Raw genomic sequence first — 12,205 nt, forward strand, 5'->3', positions numbered from 1 at the left:
TTCTTCGATTTCGCTTGAAGTATATCGGGGCTTTAAAAATGAACTTCTCTTAACCCTCTACCGCATAGTGTGGCTATATGGCAACATACTCTTTGTGTTCATTTCCTTGCCACTGTCTCTTGAAGAGAACATTTTCGTTTTTTCGTTGGTAAGAGAAGACCTTAGTTTAGCCAATGATGTGCTTTGGTTAAGTCACATAACATGCAATTCTTTTCTGTGGCCCGATTTCTGACAGACTGCCGTCTCTTGTCGGTAGTTGCTGAAAGCATACTAAAACTTCAGTAACAAACAAGGACCAGCCTATGTCACTTTTCACAAAAAAATTGGTAACATCACCTCAGGTAAGTTATGATGACATATTCACCACTCAAAAAAGTTTTTATGAAATAGCTAGCAAGGTCAGCTGCAACCTGTTAAGCTGTAACAATAACAATATTAATGCTAGTGATATAATGTTGGTTAGTCGTATGTTAAGGACTGCCATGGCATTTGTATTATGGATAAAATCAACACAGGAGACCTGCCTGCCCACTGCCACCAGAGCCAGTACTACTGGACCAGACCAAGCACTGGCCTACCATGGTGTCTCAAAAAGGCAGGTGCAGGTATCCTGTAAGGGTAGTGTTAGGGTAAAGTGCACCAAATGTGATGTGTACCTGTGCCTCACCTCTGAAAAAAACTGCTTTGTGAAGTTTCATACAGAAAAAAGGTGAAGTTTCAAGGATTATGGGGGTTTCATGTTCATAATCTTCCTCTCATAAGATTGCGTGATGAACTGCGATGTTTTTGGTTTTATGTCAGTGTTATATGATACATGATGAACAGTATATATTTGTTTTTAACTGTATAAATGTGCAATTTAAATAATATTCATGAAAAATGTAATGAAATTCAAAAAATATAAAGCATTATTCAGCAAAAAAGAAAGCACAAGATGTTGGAAAGTATGTGTATGTATAAGGTGTCATTTACTGTTAAAGCTTATAATAGCACCAATTGAATCAATACAAACAACAATTCTGAGGAAAAATATTAACTATAAGTAAACTTACACTTATTCTAAGTTATGTCCACTATTGTTTGTTGTTGCCAACATATGATAAAGTACCTTAACATAATATTTTTTTTCCATTTTTTTTTTTTTTTTTTACAGAACATTCTAAGAAAAGAAAAAGTGTCAAATATTTTTCTATAGGTCTATCATAATGCGTGCGGTAGAGGGTTAAAGTATTAATTGTATGACTTCTTAATTTATTTGCCTATTGGATAAGAAACAAGAACAACATTTGAAATGGTTATAAATAATAAAATATATTGAGAAATTATATATATATATATATACATGTATATGTATATATATATATACTTCACCCACTAGTAAAAATGTATCAAAAATATCTCGTATATATATATACAGTCAAACCAAAAATGATTCAGACATTTTTGATATTTTTGATACATTTTTACTAGTGGGTGCAGGACACTATAGTTCATTTATGTAAGTGAGGATAGCAAAATAAAGTAAACTGTGACATATTATACCCAAAAATTATTCATACAGTGGACTACCAGTAAAATTGATAAAAAATTGGAACCAAAAATTATTCAGACACTTTGACCTCATCATGTTTAGCTTAAGTGTTATCTGACATAATTAATAAATAAACTGTATTAATGAATGAAATGTTCAAGGTGTCTGAATAAATTTTGGTTTGACTGGATATATATATATATATATATATATATCTTTTTTTTTTTTTTTTTTTTTTTTTTCTAATTAAACATACAGTGGGTACGGAAAGTATTCAGACCCCCTTAAATTTTTCACTCTTTGTTATATTGCAGCCATTTGCTAAAATCATTTAAGTTCATTTTTTTTCCTCATTAATGTACACACAGCACCCCATATTGACAGAAAAACACAGAATTGTTGACATTTTTGCAGATTTATTAAAAAAGAAAAACTGAAATATCACATGGTCCTAAGTATTCAGACCCTTTGCTGTGACACTCATATATTTAACTCAGGTGCTGTCCATTTCTTCTGATCATCCTTGAGATGGTTCTACACCTTCATTTGAGTCCAGCTGTGTTTGATTATACTGATTGGACTTGATTAGGAAAGCCACACACCTGTCTATATAAGACCTTACAGCTCACAGTGCATGTCAGAGCAAATGAGAATCATGAGGTCAAAGGGACTGCCTGAAGAGCTCAGAGACAGAACTGTGGCAAGGCACAGATCTGGCCAAGGTTACAAAAAAATTTCTGCTGCACTTAAGGTTCCTAAGAGCACAGTGGCCTCCATAATCCTTAAATGGAAGACGTCTGGGACGACCAGAACCCTTCCTAGAGCTGGCCGTCCGGCCAAACTGAGCTATCGGGGGAGAAGAGCCTTGGTGAGAGAGGTAAAGAAGAACCCAAAGATCACTGTGGCTGAGCTCCAGAGATGCAGTCGGGAGATGGGAGAAAGTTGTAGAAAGTCAACCATCACTGCAGCCCTCCACCAGTCGGGGCTTTATGGCAGAGTGGCCCGACGGAAGCCTCTCCTCAGTGCAAGACACATGAAAGCCTGCATGGAGTTTGCTAAAGATGGTGAGAAATAAGATTCTCTGGTCTGATGAGACCAAGATAGAACTTCTTGGCCTTAATTCTAAGCGGTATGTGTGGAGAAAACCAGGCACTGCTCATCACCTGTCCAATACAGTCCCAACAGTGAAGCATGGTGGTGGCAGCATCATGCTGTGGGGGTGTTTTTCAGCTGCAGGGACAGGACGACTGGTTGCAATCGAGGGAAAGATGAATGCGGCCAAGTACAGGGATATCCTGGACGGAAACCTTCTCCAGAGTGCTCAGGACCTCAGACTGGGCCGAAGGTTTACCTTCCAACAAGACAATGACCCTAAGCACACAGCTAAAATAACGAAGGAGTGGCTTCACAACAACTCCGTGACTGTTCTTGAATGGCCCAGCCAGAGCCCTGACTTAAACCCAATTGAGCATCTCTGGAGAGACTTAAAAATGGCTGTCCACCAACATTTACCATCCAACCTGACAGAACTGGAGAGGATCTGCAAGGAGGAATGGCAGAGGATCCCCAAATCCAGCTGTGAAAAACTTGTTGCATCTTCCTCAAAAAGACTCATGGCTGTATTAGATCAAAAGGGTGCTTCTACTAAATACTGAGCAAAGGGTCTGAATACTTAGGACCATGTGATATTTCAGTTTTTCTTTTTTAATAAATCTGCAAAAATGTCAACAATTCTGTGTTTTTCTGTCAATATGGGGTGCTGTGTGTACATTAATGAGGAAAAAAAAAATGAACTTAAATGATTTTAGCAAATGGCTGCAATATAACAAAGAGTGAAAAATTTAAGGGGGTCTGAATACTTTCCGTACCCACTGTATTTCATGGAAAAGCGAGGACATGAAATACCATACTCTCAATTATTTTCATCAAATCACAACTTCCCTTGCCTTTATCGCAAGCTGGATTGGTAACGGAGCTATATTCTCTGTGGCGTCTTGCTTGTTTTATGTCAAGTGGGGCCAGAACGTTTCTCTGTTTGTGCATTTGTGTATGTGAGCTGGGGATGACCAAGTGGCAGTCCCACACCAAGGTTGATGTAAACATGTTTCTGTCCCCGTTGTGTGCAAACGGACCCTGGGGGCAAGACTGCCCTTAAATCCAGTGGGTTGGCTGGCGAATGCTCCACGGGTTAATGTCTCTGAAGCACACAAATCAAAAGAGCATTGCACGGGGGCAGGCTCCTATTGCACAGACCTACCCAAACTGCTCATGTAGTGCTGCCCTCCCTGGCAAAAGAGAAAAGAAACCAAATACACACATGGCTGTAGTTCATTAGATAATTTCTAAATTGTAATAGATTTTTTTTTTTTTTTTTTTGCACACTCAACGGAAGAGATATGCAATGATTCCAAAGCGAAGATTTTTAGAAGGTGTGATTGGTAAACCTAAGTGTGTCCCCCCTCCCCCCCTCCCCTCTCTCTCTGCAGTGTCTAAATGACCAGTATGTGATTCTTGAATCGTTAGTAGATCAAGCCTCGAGGAGAGTCCTCTCCTTTGAAATTGCTGTAGAGTCTCATTTCTCCACACGGCTCACCCTTGAAGTTTTTTCCCTCCCGCTCTCCAAAGAGATCAGGATTGCTCTTTAAAAAAAGACTGAAAGAAAGCAAAACCTAGGACTGCTTTTAATCTGGGGAATGAGTGCTCTGCCATGAAACACAACCGATGAGCGAGTGCCTACCAGGCCTGGCCAGAGTATTAATATTTAAATTCCCATCCAGATAATCAATAGAAGGGAGCACTTCAGTGCGTGGTTAGCCCCGTATGGGAGGCGATAAGAGTGAGAAAAACCTCCTGATTAAGGCTCTTAGAGGCTCTCCACACTGTGTTGCGCTCAATACTTTAGCACTGATTATAACCTATTGAGGCAGAAAACCTGATCGAATATAACCTCTTTTGAATTCCTTGTTCCCTCAATGGCGTGTCAAAAAGAGCATTCAGAAGTTCGTGTAACAAAATGGCAGCCTGTTGAAATCGTTCGCTGTTTCTTCTTTGCATATGGTGCGCAAGAGAAAATTTCAGGAGCCTTTATGTTTGAGCATAATGCTTTGATTTGGGAGCCAGTGTCATAACGGGCAGCAATAGGGAACTTATATCTTATTCTTCTTTTCAGTGTACATAAAAAATCCCAGCTTAGTCCTCTTTGTCTTTTGAATGCTTTGAACTCTTTTCAGCCTTAAAGGGCACTTTTTGTGCTTTAGACTGTGGTGTGCATTCACTGTAAAAGCACTCAATACCACAAGAAGACCACAAGCAAAACTGTGAGTGTCTTCGGCCAGACCACACATCTTAAGCATTTGCATAGTTTAAAGAATAATAAGAAAGAGTGAAATAGAGAAAACTCCGTTCATTTACAAACGAGAGGGCGAATCCTTGCCGCATATTTCCACCAGCCTAAAGGGTTAACCGGTGCAAGTTTCGGTCAAATTGTGCCAACAACGTCTTGGAATCCAGACCTTTGAGAAAGGGCTGGGCTCTTTTGTCATTGCCTGCGCTTAGCTAAGACATAGATGGAGGAGAAGAAAAGCGTCATGGGCTCATGCAAGTGCAGAATCTGGGGATAATATCTCGTTTGAAGGGCCAACAGAAAGGAGAGCAGAAGGCGCAGAAGAAGAGGCCAAGAAGATGTTGAAAGAGAGCAAGTCCAAAGCTGAACTGCTCAGTTCATTTTCCAGCTCACTGGCCTTCGTAATCCATCTGGGCCAGCTGCTAACAAGATTGGGTCTGAAGTTTACCTCCACAATGACTTAATCAGATTAAGAGCCACAAAGATCAAATAATGACCCCGCTTTGGGGCAAGTTCACTTGGCCCTTGATTGCGTTGTGTGGTCCTTGAGATTTATTAAGGAATTATGTGTAGTTGATGCTTTTAAAAGTATTTTATCTTCCTTGTAGATAATATTAGGTATCAAGTATCAGAATTGGAAAATAAGGCTGCAACCACGTCTATGAAAATCCTACACCTTCAACTGAACTCTCAAGTAGGGCTCACAAAGACGCACCCTGAATTAAATAAGTTTTGCAGGCAAAAGAGCATCTTACAGTAATTGCCACTCAGCAGTTTCAGTGCTCTAGGACCCAAGGCAGGATTGTGGTTAAAAAAAAAAAAGTTCAGGAGAAGGTGGTGCTTCTCGTGCAGAGTAGATGCTAAATGTCTCACATGACTCCATGATTTTCAGGATCCCACTGTTTTGTTTTCCGAGTTTATCTCTCTCTCGCACTCTCTCTTTCACTTTTCCCCGCTCCCCTGTTCTTAAAAGGGGTAACGGGATTATTGGCAGAGGCATAGAAACGTGATTGTCTCACAGCAGATGGTGCGCACTGCTTCACCTTTGAGAAAAGTTAATTAAGCCCGCCATATTGTGCCCATCCAGGGGAAAAATGTAGATGAATATTGAGCAATCGAACTCTGTGTCTCCTTTTCAAGCCCTTTCTGTGGAATGGAGGAGCCCATTGAAGGAGAATTATGTACAGAGCCAAACTAATTCAAGGCCAGGCCCCCCCAGTCCCTTCCCACGTCTGCACCAGCCAGCCCACTAAGGCCCAAAAATGGTTTGCTCTATGATAAGTATGGTGTCCACCAAATTAAACCAGGCTGTTCACAAAAATATGATGTGTGATGCAGATGGAGCTTTTGGGGGGAGTTTATTCACATCTTGCCACAAAATGAAAGTGCAGAGGAGCATGGTAAGTTTTACTGTTACAGAGAATTAAGCCAGAACCTGGTGGTAAAATAATGAAGCGCTAACTTTCATTCCTCTATGAGCTCATTTGTTTGAAGGACTGGAGAGTTCTTTAAGGCTGAGTGAGGGATTGAGAGTGAAATTTGAAAGCTTTGAGACTGGCAGCGTTTTATTGGGAAACAGGGAGATCTGGATTAGGAGCCTGAGTGAAATCAGAATAACAAAATAGTGTTCAAAGTGCACAACATGGAGGGAAGAGCCTGCTGGGCGTAAAATAAAAGTTGGGGTTAAGCTTATTGTAAACTCCTTCCACTACGTTCCAATGGTAGATGTTACATATGATTAGAGGACCTTTGGTGTGGAGGTCCTGTTGCGGTACTTCCGTTCCAGTTGAGCATTGCTAATTTCTTAAACCCCTGACCATGGCTTTTGCTACGCCTGGACCTGTTTTTACCCACCTCCCCGCTTTCTTTTTCTCTTTCATTTTTCTTCTTTATTTTCTAAGTCCAAATTGAATGGTGAATCAGCTACAGTACTTTAGTAATTTCCCCAAATGTTTAATCCTTCTTAGCACACACACACTGTGAAATGAAATTCGGATTGGTCACGAGTGCTTGTGTTTAATCTTTGAAAATGGATAGAAAATGGATAAAACAAATCAAATTCTTTTCTTTCTTTAGATGCTTGTATTTGTTATGTCTTTGCAAAATTATCACATTTTTACTATTACATTTCAAGTGTAAGTGTAATGCCACATCCTCAAATTAATTCAACAGAAAAATACTTTTTTTAGACTTTGTAAAAGCGCAAGGAAGGCAAGCAACAGCTTTGCCGATTAGAGGAAGTATACCAGTCAGAGCGCAGTTCTTGGGCAATGTTAACTAAGTCAATTGTCTGTTCATTGAAAGCATCTCGTCCTCTTGAATGTGTTTGTGGAGCGTTCCACAGCATTCTCTCCAGCGACTGTTTGTATGGGTATTACGTCCCCTTGAAGTGTGGCCTCCTCCCTCCAGAGCCATTGATATCTCTCTATTGATTCAGAAAGCTGTGGACAGACCTACCAGGATAAAAGTGACTCGCACTAATCACCCAGTCACTTGGGGGGCCAAAAGGAATCCAGATAATAGACCTTATTCGTTTTCCATTAAGTCTATCTCTAGACCTATCAAAATTTATAGGAGGAGTTATAGTTTTATAAGTAGCACATTATATTACTTCTGTATGTGAGGTATGTAAAGTTAAGCTGGGTGTCCAATATGTATTAATAGTCTAAGTTAGACAGACTGTTTTTCAAGCCATGCTGGCTGACCTTTCGATGTGTGAAAATTACTCCTCACACCAGCCACAAAGCACATGATACAGCCCAATTAAATCAGAAGACAATCTCGACATCACCGAACAGTACAACTGTGACAATAAATCCCAAAACGATCCTAGTTCTCAATTCATAAATGTACATTGTAATGGATATATGCAACAACTAAACTAAAATTAATTGATAATTATAAGTAACTACTGAGTGACTGCTAAGACACTTAATTGCTTATAAACTGATGCAAATGTTTACACTGTAAAAAATTATATTCATGATTTGTTATCACTACATTTTTTTCTTTTGTCAAATCAACTTAGATAATTAATGTAGTTCAAATAACATAATATTTTGAGTTTCTGTTAATTAAACCAATCGCCTTCATTGTATTAACTCAAATTTTTAATTTCAATGAACTCAACTCTGGAGGGAGGAGGCCACACTTCAAGGGGACGTAATACCCATACAAACAGTCGCTGGAGAGAATGCTGTGGAACGTACTGGTTTAAGGCAACCAGGTAACTTGCTTTAAGTTAAACCAACAATTCTTTTTACAGTGTAGTTTAGAAATCACATGAAAATTAGGGTCAGGACCAAATGCTTTTACTAGCACAGTTAAAGGGTTAGTCTACTCAAAAGCAACAATTCTGTGAGTAAACAATGACTGTTTTATCTTTGAGTGAACTATCCCTTAAAATGCACATTGATTCATTTTAACAATTAGTTTTTCTTTGCTTATGGTCATGAAAACGAGCAAGAGTTTTTGTAATTGTAGCGTAATATGATAGAAAATCAGATGGATGTCATTATATTATCTGTAGTCATCCAACCCACGTTGTTATTTGAAGCTATTGAAATATATAAAATGACAAATTATTCAAAGTATTTCTGTAATGATGCAAAACTCAAACATGTAGCCTTTAAAGGATGTGGTATACATATGTGAGATGCCAGTCATTAGACTGTGGAAGGCCTGACGAGGGCAGATTTAGCTCAGGGGCCAGAGAGGTGTTACCTCATCAGCCACAAATTGACAACAAGATTTACCCGCATCCATAATTGTAGTTCCTCTTATCCACAGTTACGCCAACTAATGACAGCAAAAACTTGAAGGCCTTTCTTGGCTAGTTTTAATGAGACCCCCTTCTTTTAAAGACCACAAAATGCCACCAATTTAAGTTCTGCCAATTTTCTCCACTTCTACTTGAGAACCACCCTGGGAGAGGAGAAATCATCATACTGGTCAGCAGCGGCGACACTTAAAGAGGAAGTCAGCATGGGTCTACTTTCCCTGAATGACCAGGACCAGATTAAAATTCAAGAAATAATGGCTTTCTGTCATGTGCTCATCATGATGTCCTCACCAACTTTTAATTAAGAGAAAAAATAGTTTCTCCTTCCATTAAATGTGAACAGTGTGAATAAGGAAAGGAAAAAGAGGAAAGGGAGCAATAATCAGAGTTCTGCTACTTTTTGAGCCTTGATAAATGTAACCGTTTGTTCTGCACATGACAGTTACATTTCTGCAATCCATTTTCTTTTTACAGTGTTCCTTTTAATTCATTAGGCAATTTACATTTTTGATCATTTAGAATAATATATGCTGTAAATATATATTTGCCGCAAATGTTGAACATTATGCCTATATTTAATTTTGTTTAAACTATGGAATGGAGCTTGACTCAGCCTCCAAAATGCATTTCATTGTTTGGGGATTGTGTCTTTCTCAGGGTTCTCTTTAAAACCTTTAGATCTTTTGAGAAGTGGTCAGCTTTTCTAAACAGATCACAAGCTTAGTTTGCTCTAATCTGTTTATGCTTCTTACAAACCAAAACGAAACCAATCTAACAGCAATCTGGATCAGTTAGCGGGTGTAAATGAGAAAGCATTTGTGCTTGTAATGGATATAAAGAAAATTTTTTATGTAAATGTTAAACAGGCATTGCATTTTTTTCCTCATAAAAGTTTGATGTGTGTGTGTGTGTGTGTGTGTGTGTGTGTGTGTGTGTGTGTGTATATATATAAATAAAAAATGTTTGTCTTTGTTTTCTGTTTTTTCTATGGTTATATAAATAATATATAATATAAAATAAAGAAAAATGTAATATATATATATATATATATATATATATATATATATATATATAATTAAAATGTTTATTTCTGTAGTCCTTATTTGGTAGGAACCATCTTTGCTTAGTATTCTCTCACTGTCCACATTGAGCTGATCTGCACGTTCTAAAGCTGTCCAGCCCAACAGTTTTAATATGCACCATTAGACGTCATAGATATGTGTTAATTGAATTGGTATTTAGCTGCTTGTCTGTTATTGTTTTGTTTTACTCTCTGCATATTTATTTATCCCACAATTCCTAAAATTGGCAGCAGCTGTGTGTATAGCAGATGGTTTAGTTTGTAGATGTGTCATCAGAACCACACAGCTCCTTCTGCCCTGTGTACACAGAGTGCTGTTGGGTAGGTGGTCTGGGAATATGGAAATAGGACTTAAATTCCTTAATGTAGATTGCACTTGCGTGTATATTTTAACATGACAGCGAAAAACAGGCTAAATGTTGTGCTGTTAGGCTTGCAGCTCACAACACACACTCCACCCCCACATGCTTTTATTGAGTGTGCAGGGAGAGAAAAGTACAGAATCATAGCTTGCAGGTAGTGTTGAGGGTACGTGGTGAGTCTATGATATATGACATGTGCTCCATGCAGTCTTTGTTAATTTCCCAAGGACCTGTCAGTGCTCCAGAGCTGTCAGTTAAAGGCTCCGTTATACTCCTTTAAATCCCCGTTTACCGCCCGATTCTGCTGACAAACATGAGAGATGAGACAAATGAAAGACTCTTGACTTCCCCATCTCACATATTAATTTTAAAGAGTGCACTTCTCATGTGAGATGGTTTTGACCTGCCCAGTGTGAAATTTTAAAATTGCATATGTTATTACATGGTTATGACATATGTATAACAGTTAAAATGTTAATAGTTAAAATATGAATGTGAGTTTGGTGGTAGGGTCTGTGATAATACAATGCACATGAATTGTACATGAATTTTAAATTATTAAATTATGCTCAGATTGTAAACACAAAGACACTTCAGTAGAGCACTCTAATTTGCCAATCCCTAGCATATGCAGTTAAGTAATTTTTCTCTTTTACATTTTAAAAGGGTCCCCATTAATCCTAAGGTCATAGGCCTGTGGCCCTGTCTGATTATTGCTGTTGCATTACTCACTCAAGGTCGCGTCATTGCTGGAAGCTCAGACCTTGTCTAATGTATTTATCTCAAGAGATAAAACTGCAAACACACAGCAGAAGCACACATATACAGAGCATTTTTGTTTAGCCTCTTAATTTAGTTCGCCTAATTTGCCTGGTAAGCAGCAGTGACGTCTGCTATGAGACTAATTTCAAATGCATTTCTGAATTGTTCAAAAAGTGTTTGCAGAGCAACATTACATTGGCGCGGAGTAAACAAGAGGGCACATCTTCCAGAATGCAGTTTGAAGGTGTCTGCCCAATCACCGTGCATGACCCGTATATGTGACATTCCACCAGGCAATAAACAGCACAACTCTCCAATTCGGGGCCTATTAGGTGGAGGGGGGGTGTTGGGCAAAAAGGCTAGGATTCTTTGCCAGAGACTGACGGGGGTCCTTGGGACAATTACAGTAGAGAAAGAGAGAGAGAGAGAAAAGGAGAGAGAGAGTCTTTCTTCGGCCCCTGCGGCCTGCTGGTGCTGAGTAAGATTCATGCCCAGGCAGAGGAGGATGCCAGTGCACTAATACTGCCTGACAGTAAATGTCATCAGAATTTAAATTACATGGCCTGCTCCCTCTCACGGAGCATGAGAGTTTGCTTTAACCTATATCGGCCACCGCAAACAGCAGCGGAGGAGCCCGTGGGGGCCAAGGAGGAGGGGTGGGGGTTGTGGGGTGGGAAGTGATGTTTTTGCACTTCAAGACGCCTCGTGGTTTGAAAGCACCAGCTCAATTCTTTCTCTTCCCTTGTCATGTATGTAAAAGCAACGAGCTGATCCACCAGGCGTGTGCACGGCTAATTAGAGGGATTCAATTAGCCTGATCATTAACGATGTGGACAGATCTGCTGCTTTCACTAACGACCCGCACACATGCACCCCCGTCTTTGTCCCTTGGCTGATATTAGCGTTCACAAATGGGCTATGAGCATGGATGGCGTGCGGAGATGACCAGGCCAGGCCAGGATTGTGAGGAACGCAAAGTGCTAGGAGGTTCATCCGTCTGACTGAGTGTCTGTATGGAAATATGCTTCAGTTTAACAGCTTCATATGACAAGTATTACTGTAATGACTTGATGAAGGGCCAGATCTAAATGCAAGGGGATGATCAAAGAGTGTTTTTTTTTTGTTGTTGTTGTTTTTTTGCACTGTCATGTGAATCGTGCTAAAGCAAATATAAGCCATCAGTCATGGTACTGCGACAGTCAAAAAAGTTATTTTAGATGATGATGATGATGAGGTGACCTTATTAATAATTTAAAGCTGCTGTCCATAACGTTTTTTTTTTTTTTTTTTTTTGTTAAAAATGATCCAAAATCAATTTTGGAGCAAGTACATAACCAGCCAGTGT

The sequence above is a fragment of the Ctenopharyngodon idella genome, chromosome 6 (genome assembly GCF_019924925.1).
Source record: "Ctenopharyngodon idella isolate HZGC_01 chromosome 6, HZGC01, whole genome shotgun sequence".
Lineage (NCBI taxonomy): Eukaryota > Metazoa > Chordata > Actinopteri > Cypriniformes > Xenocyprididae > Ctenopharyngodon > Ctenopharyngodon idella.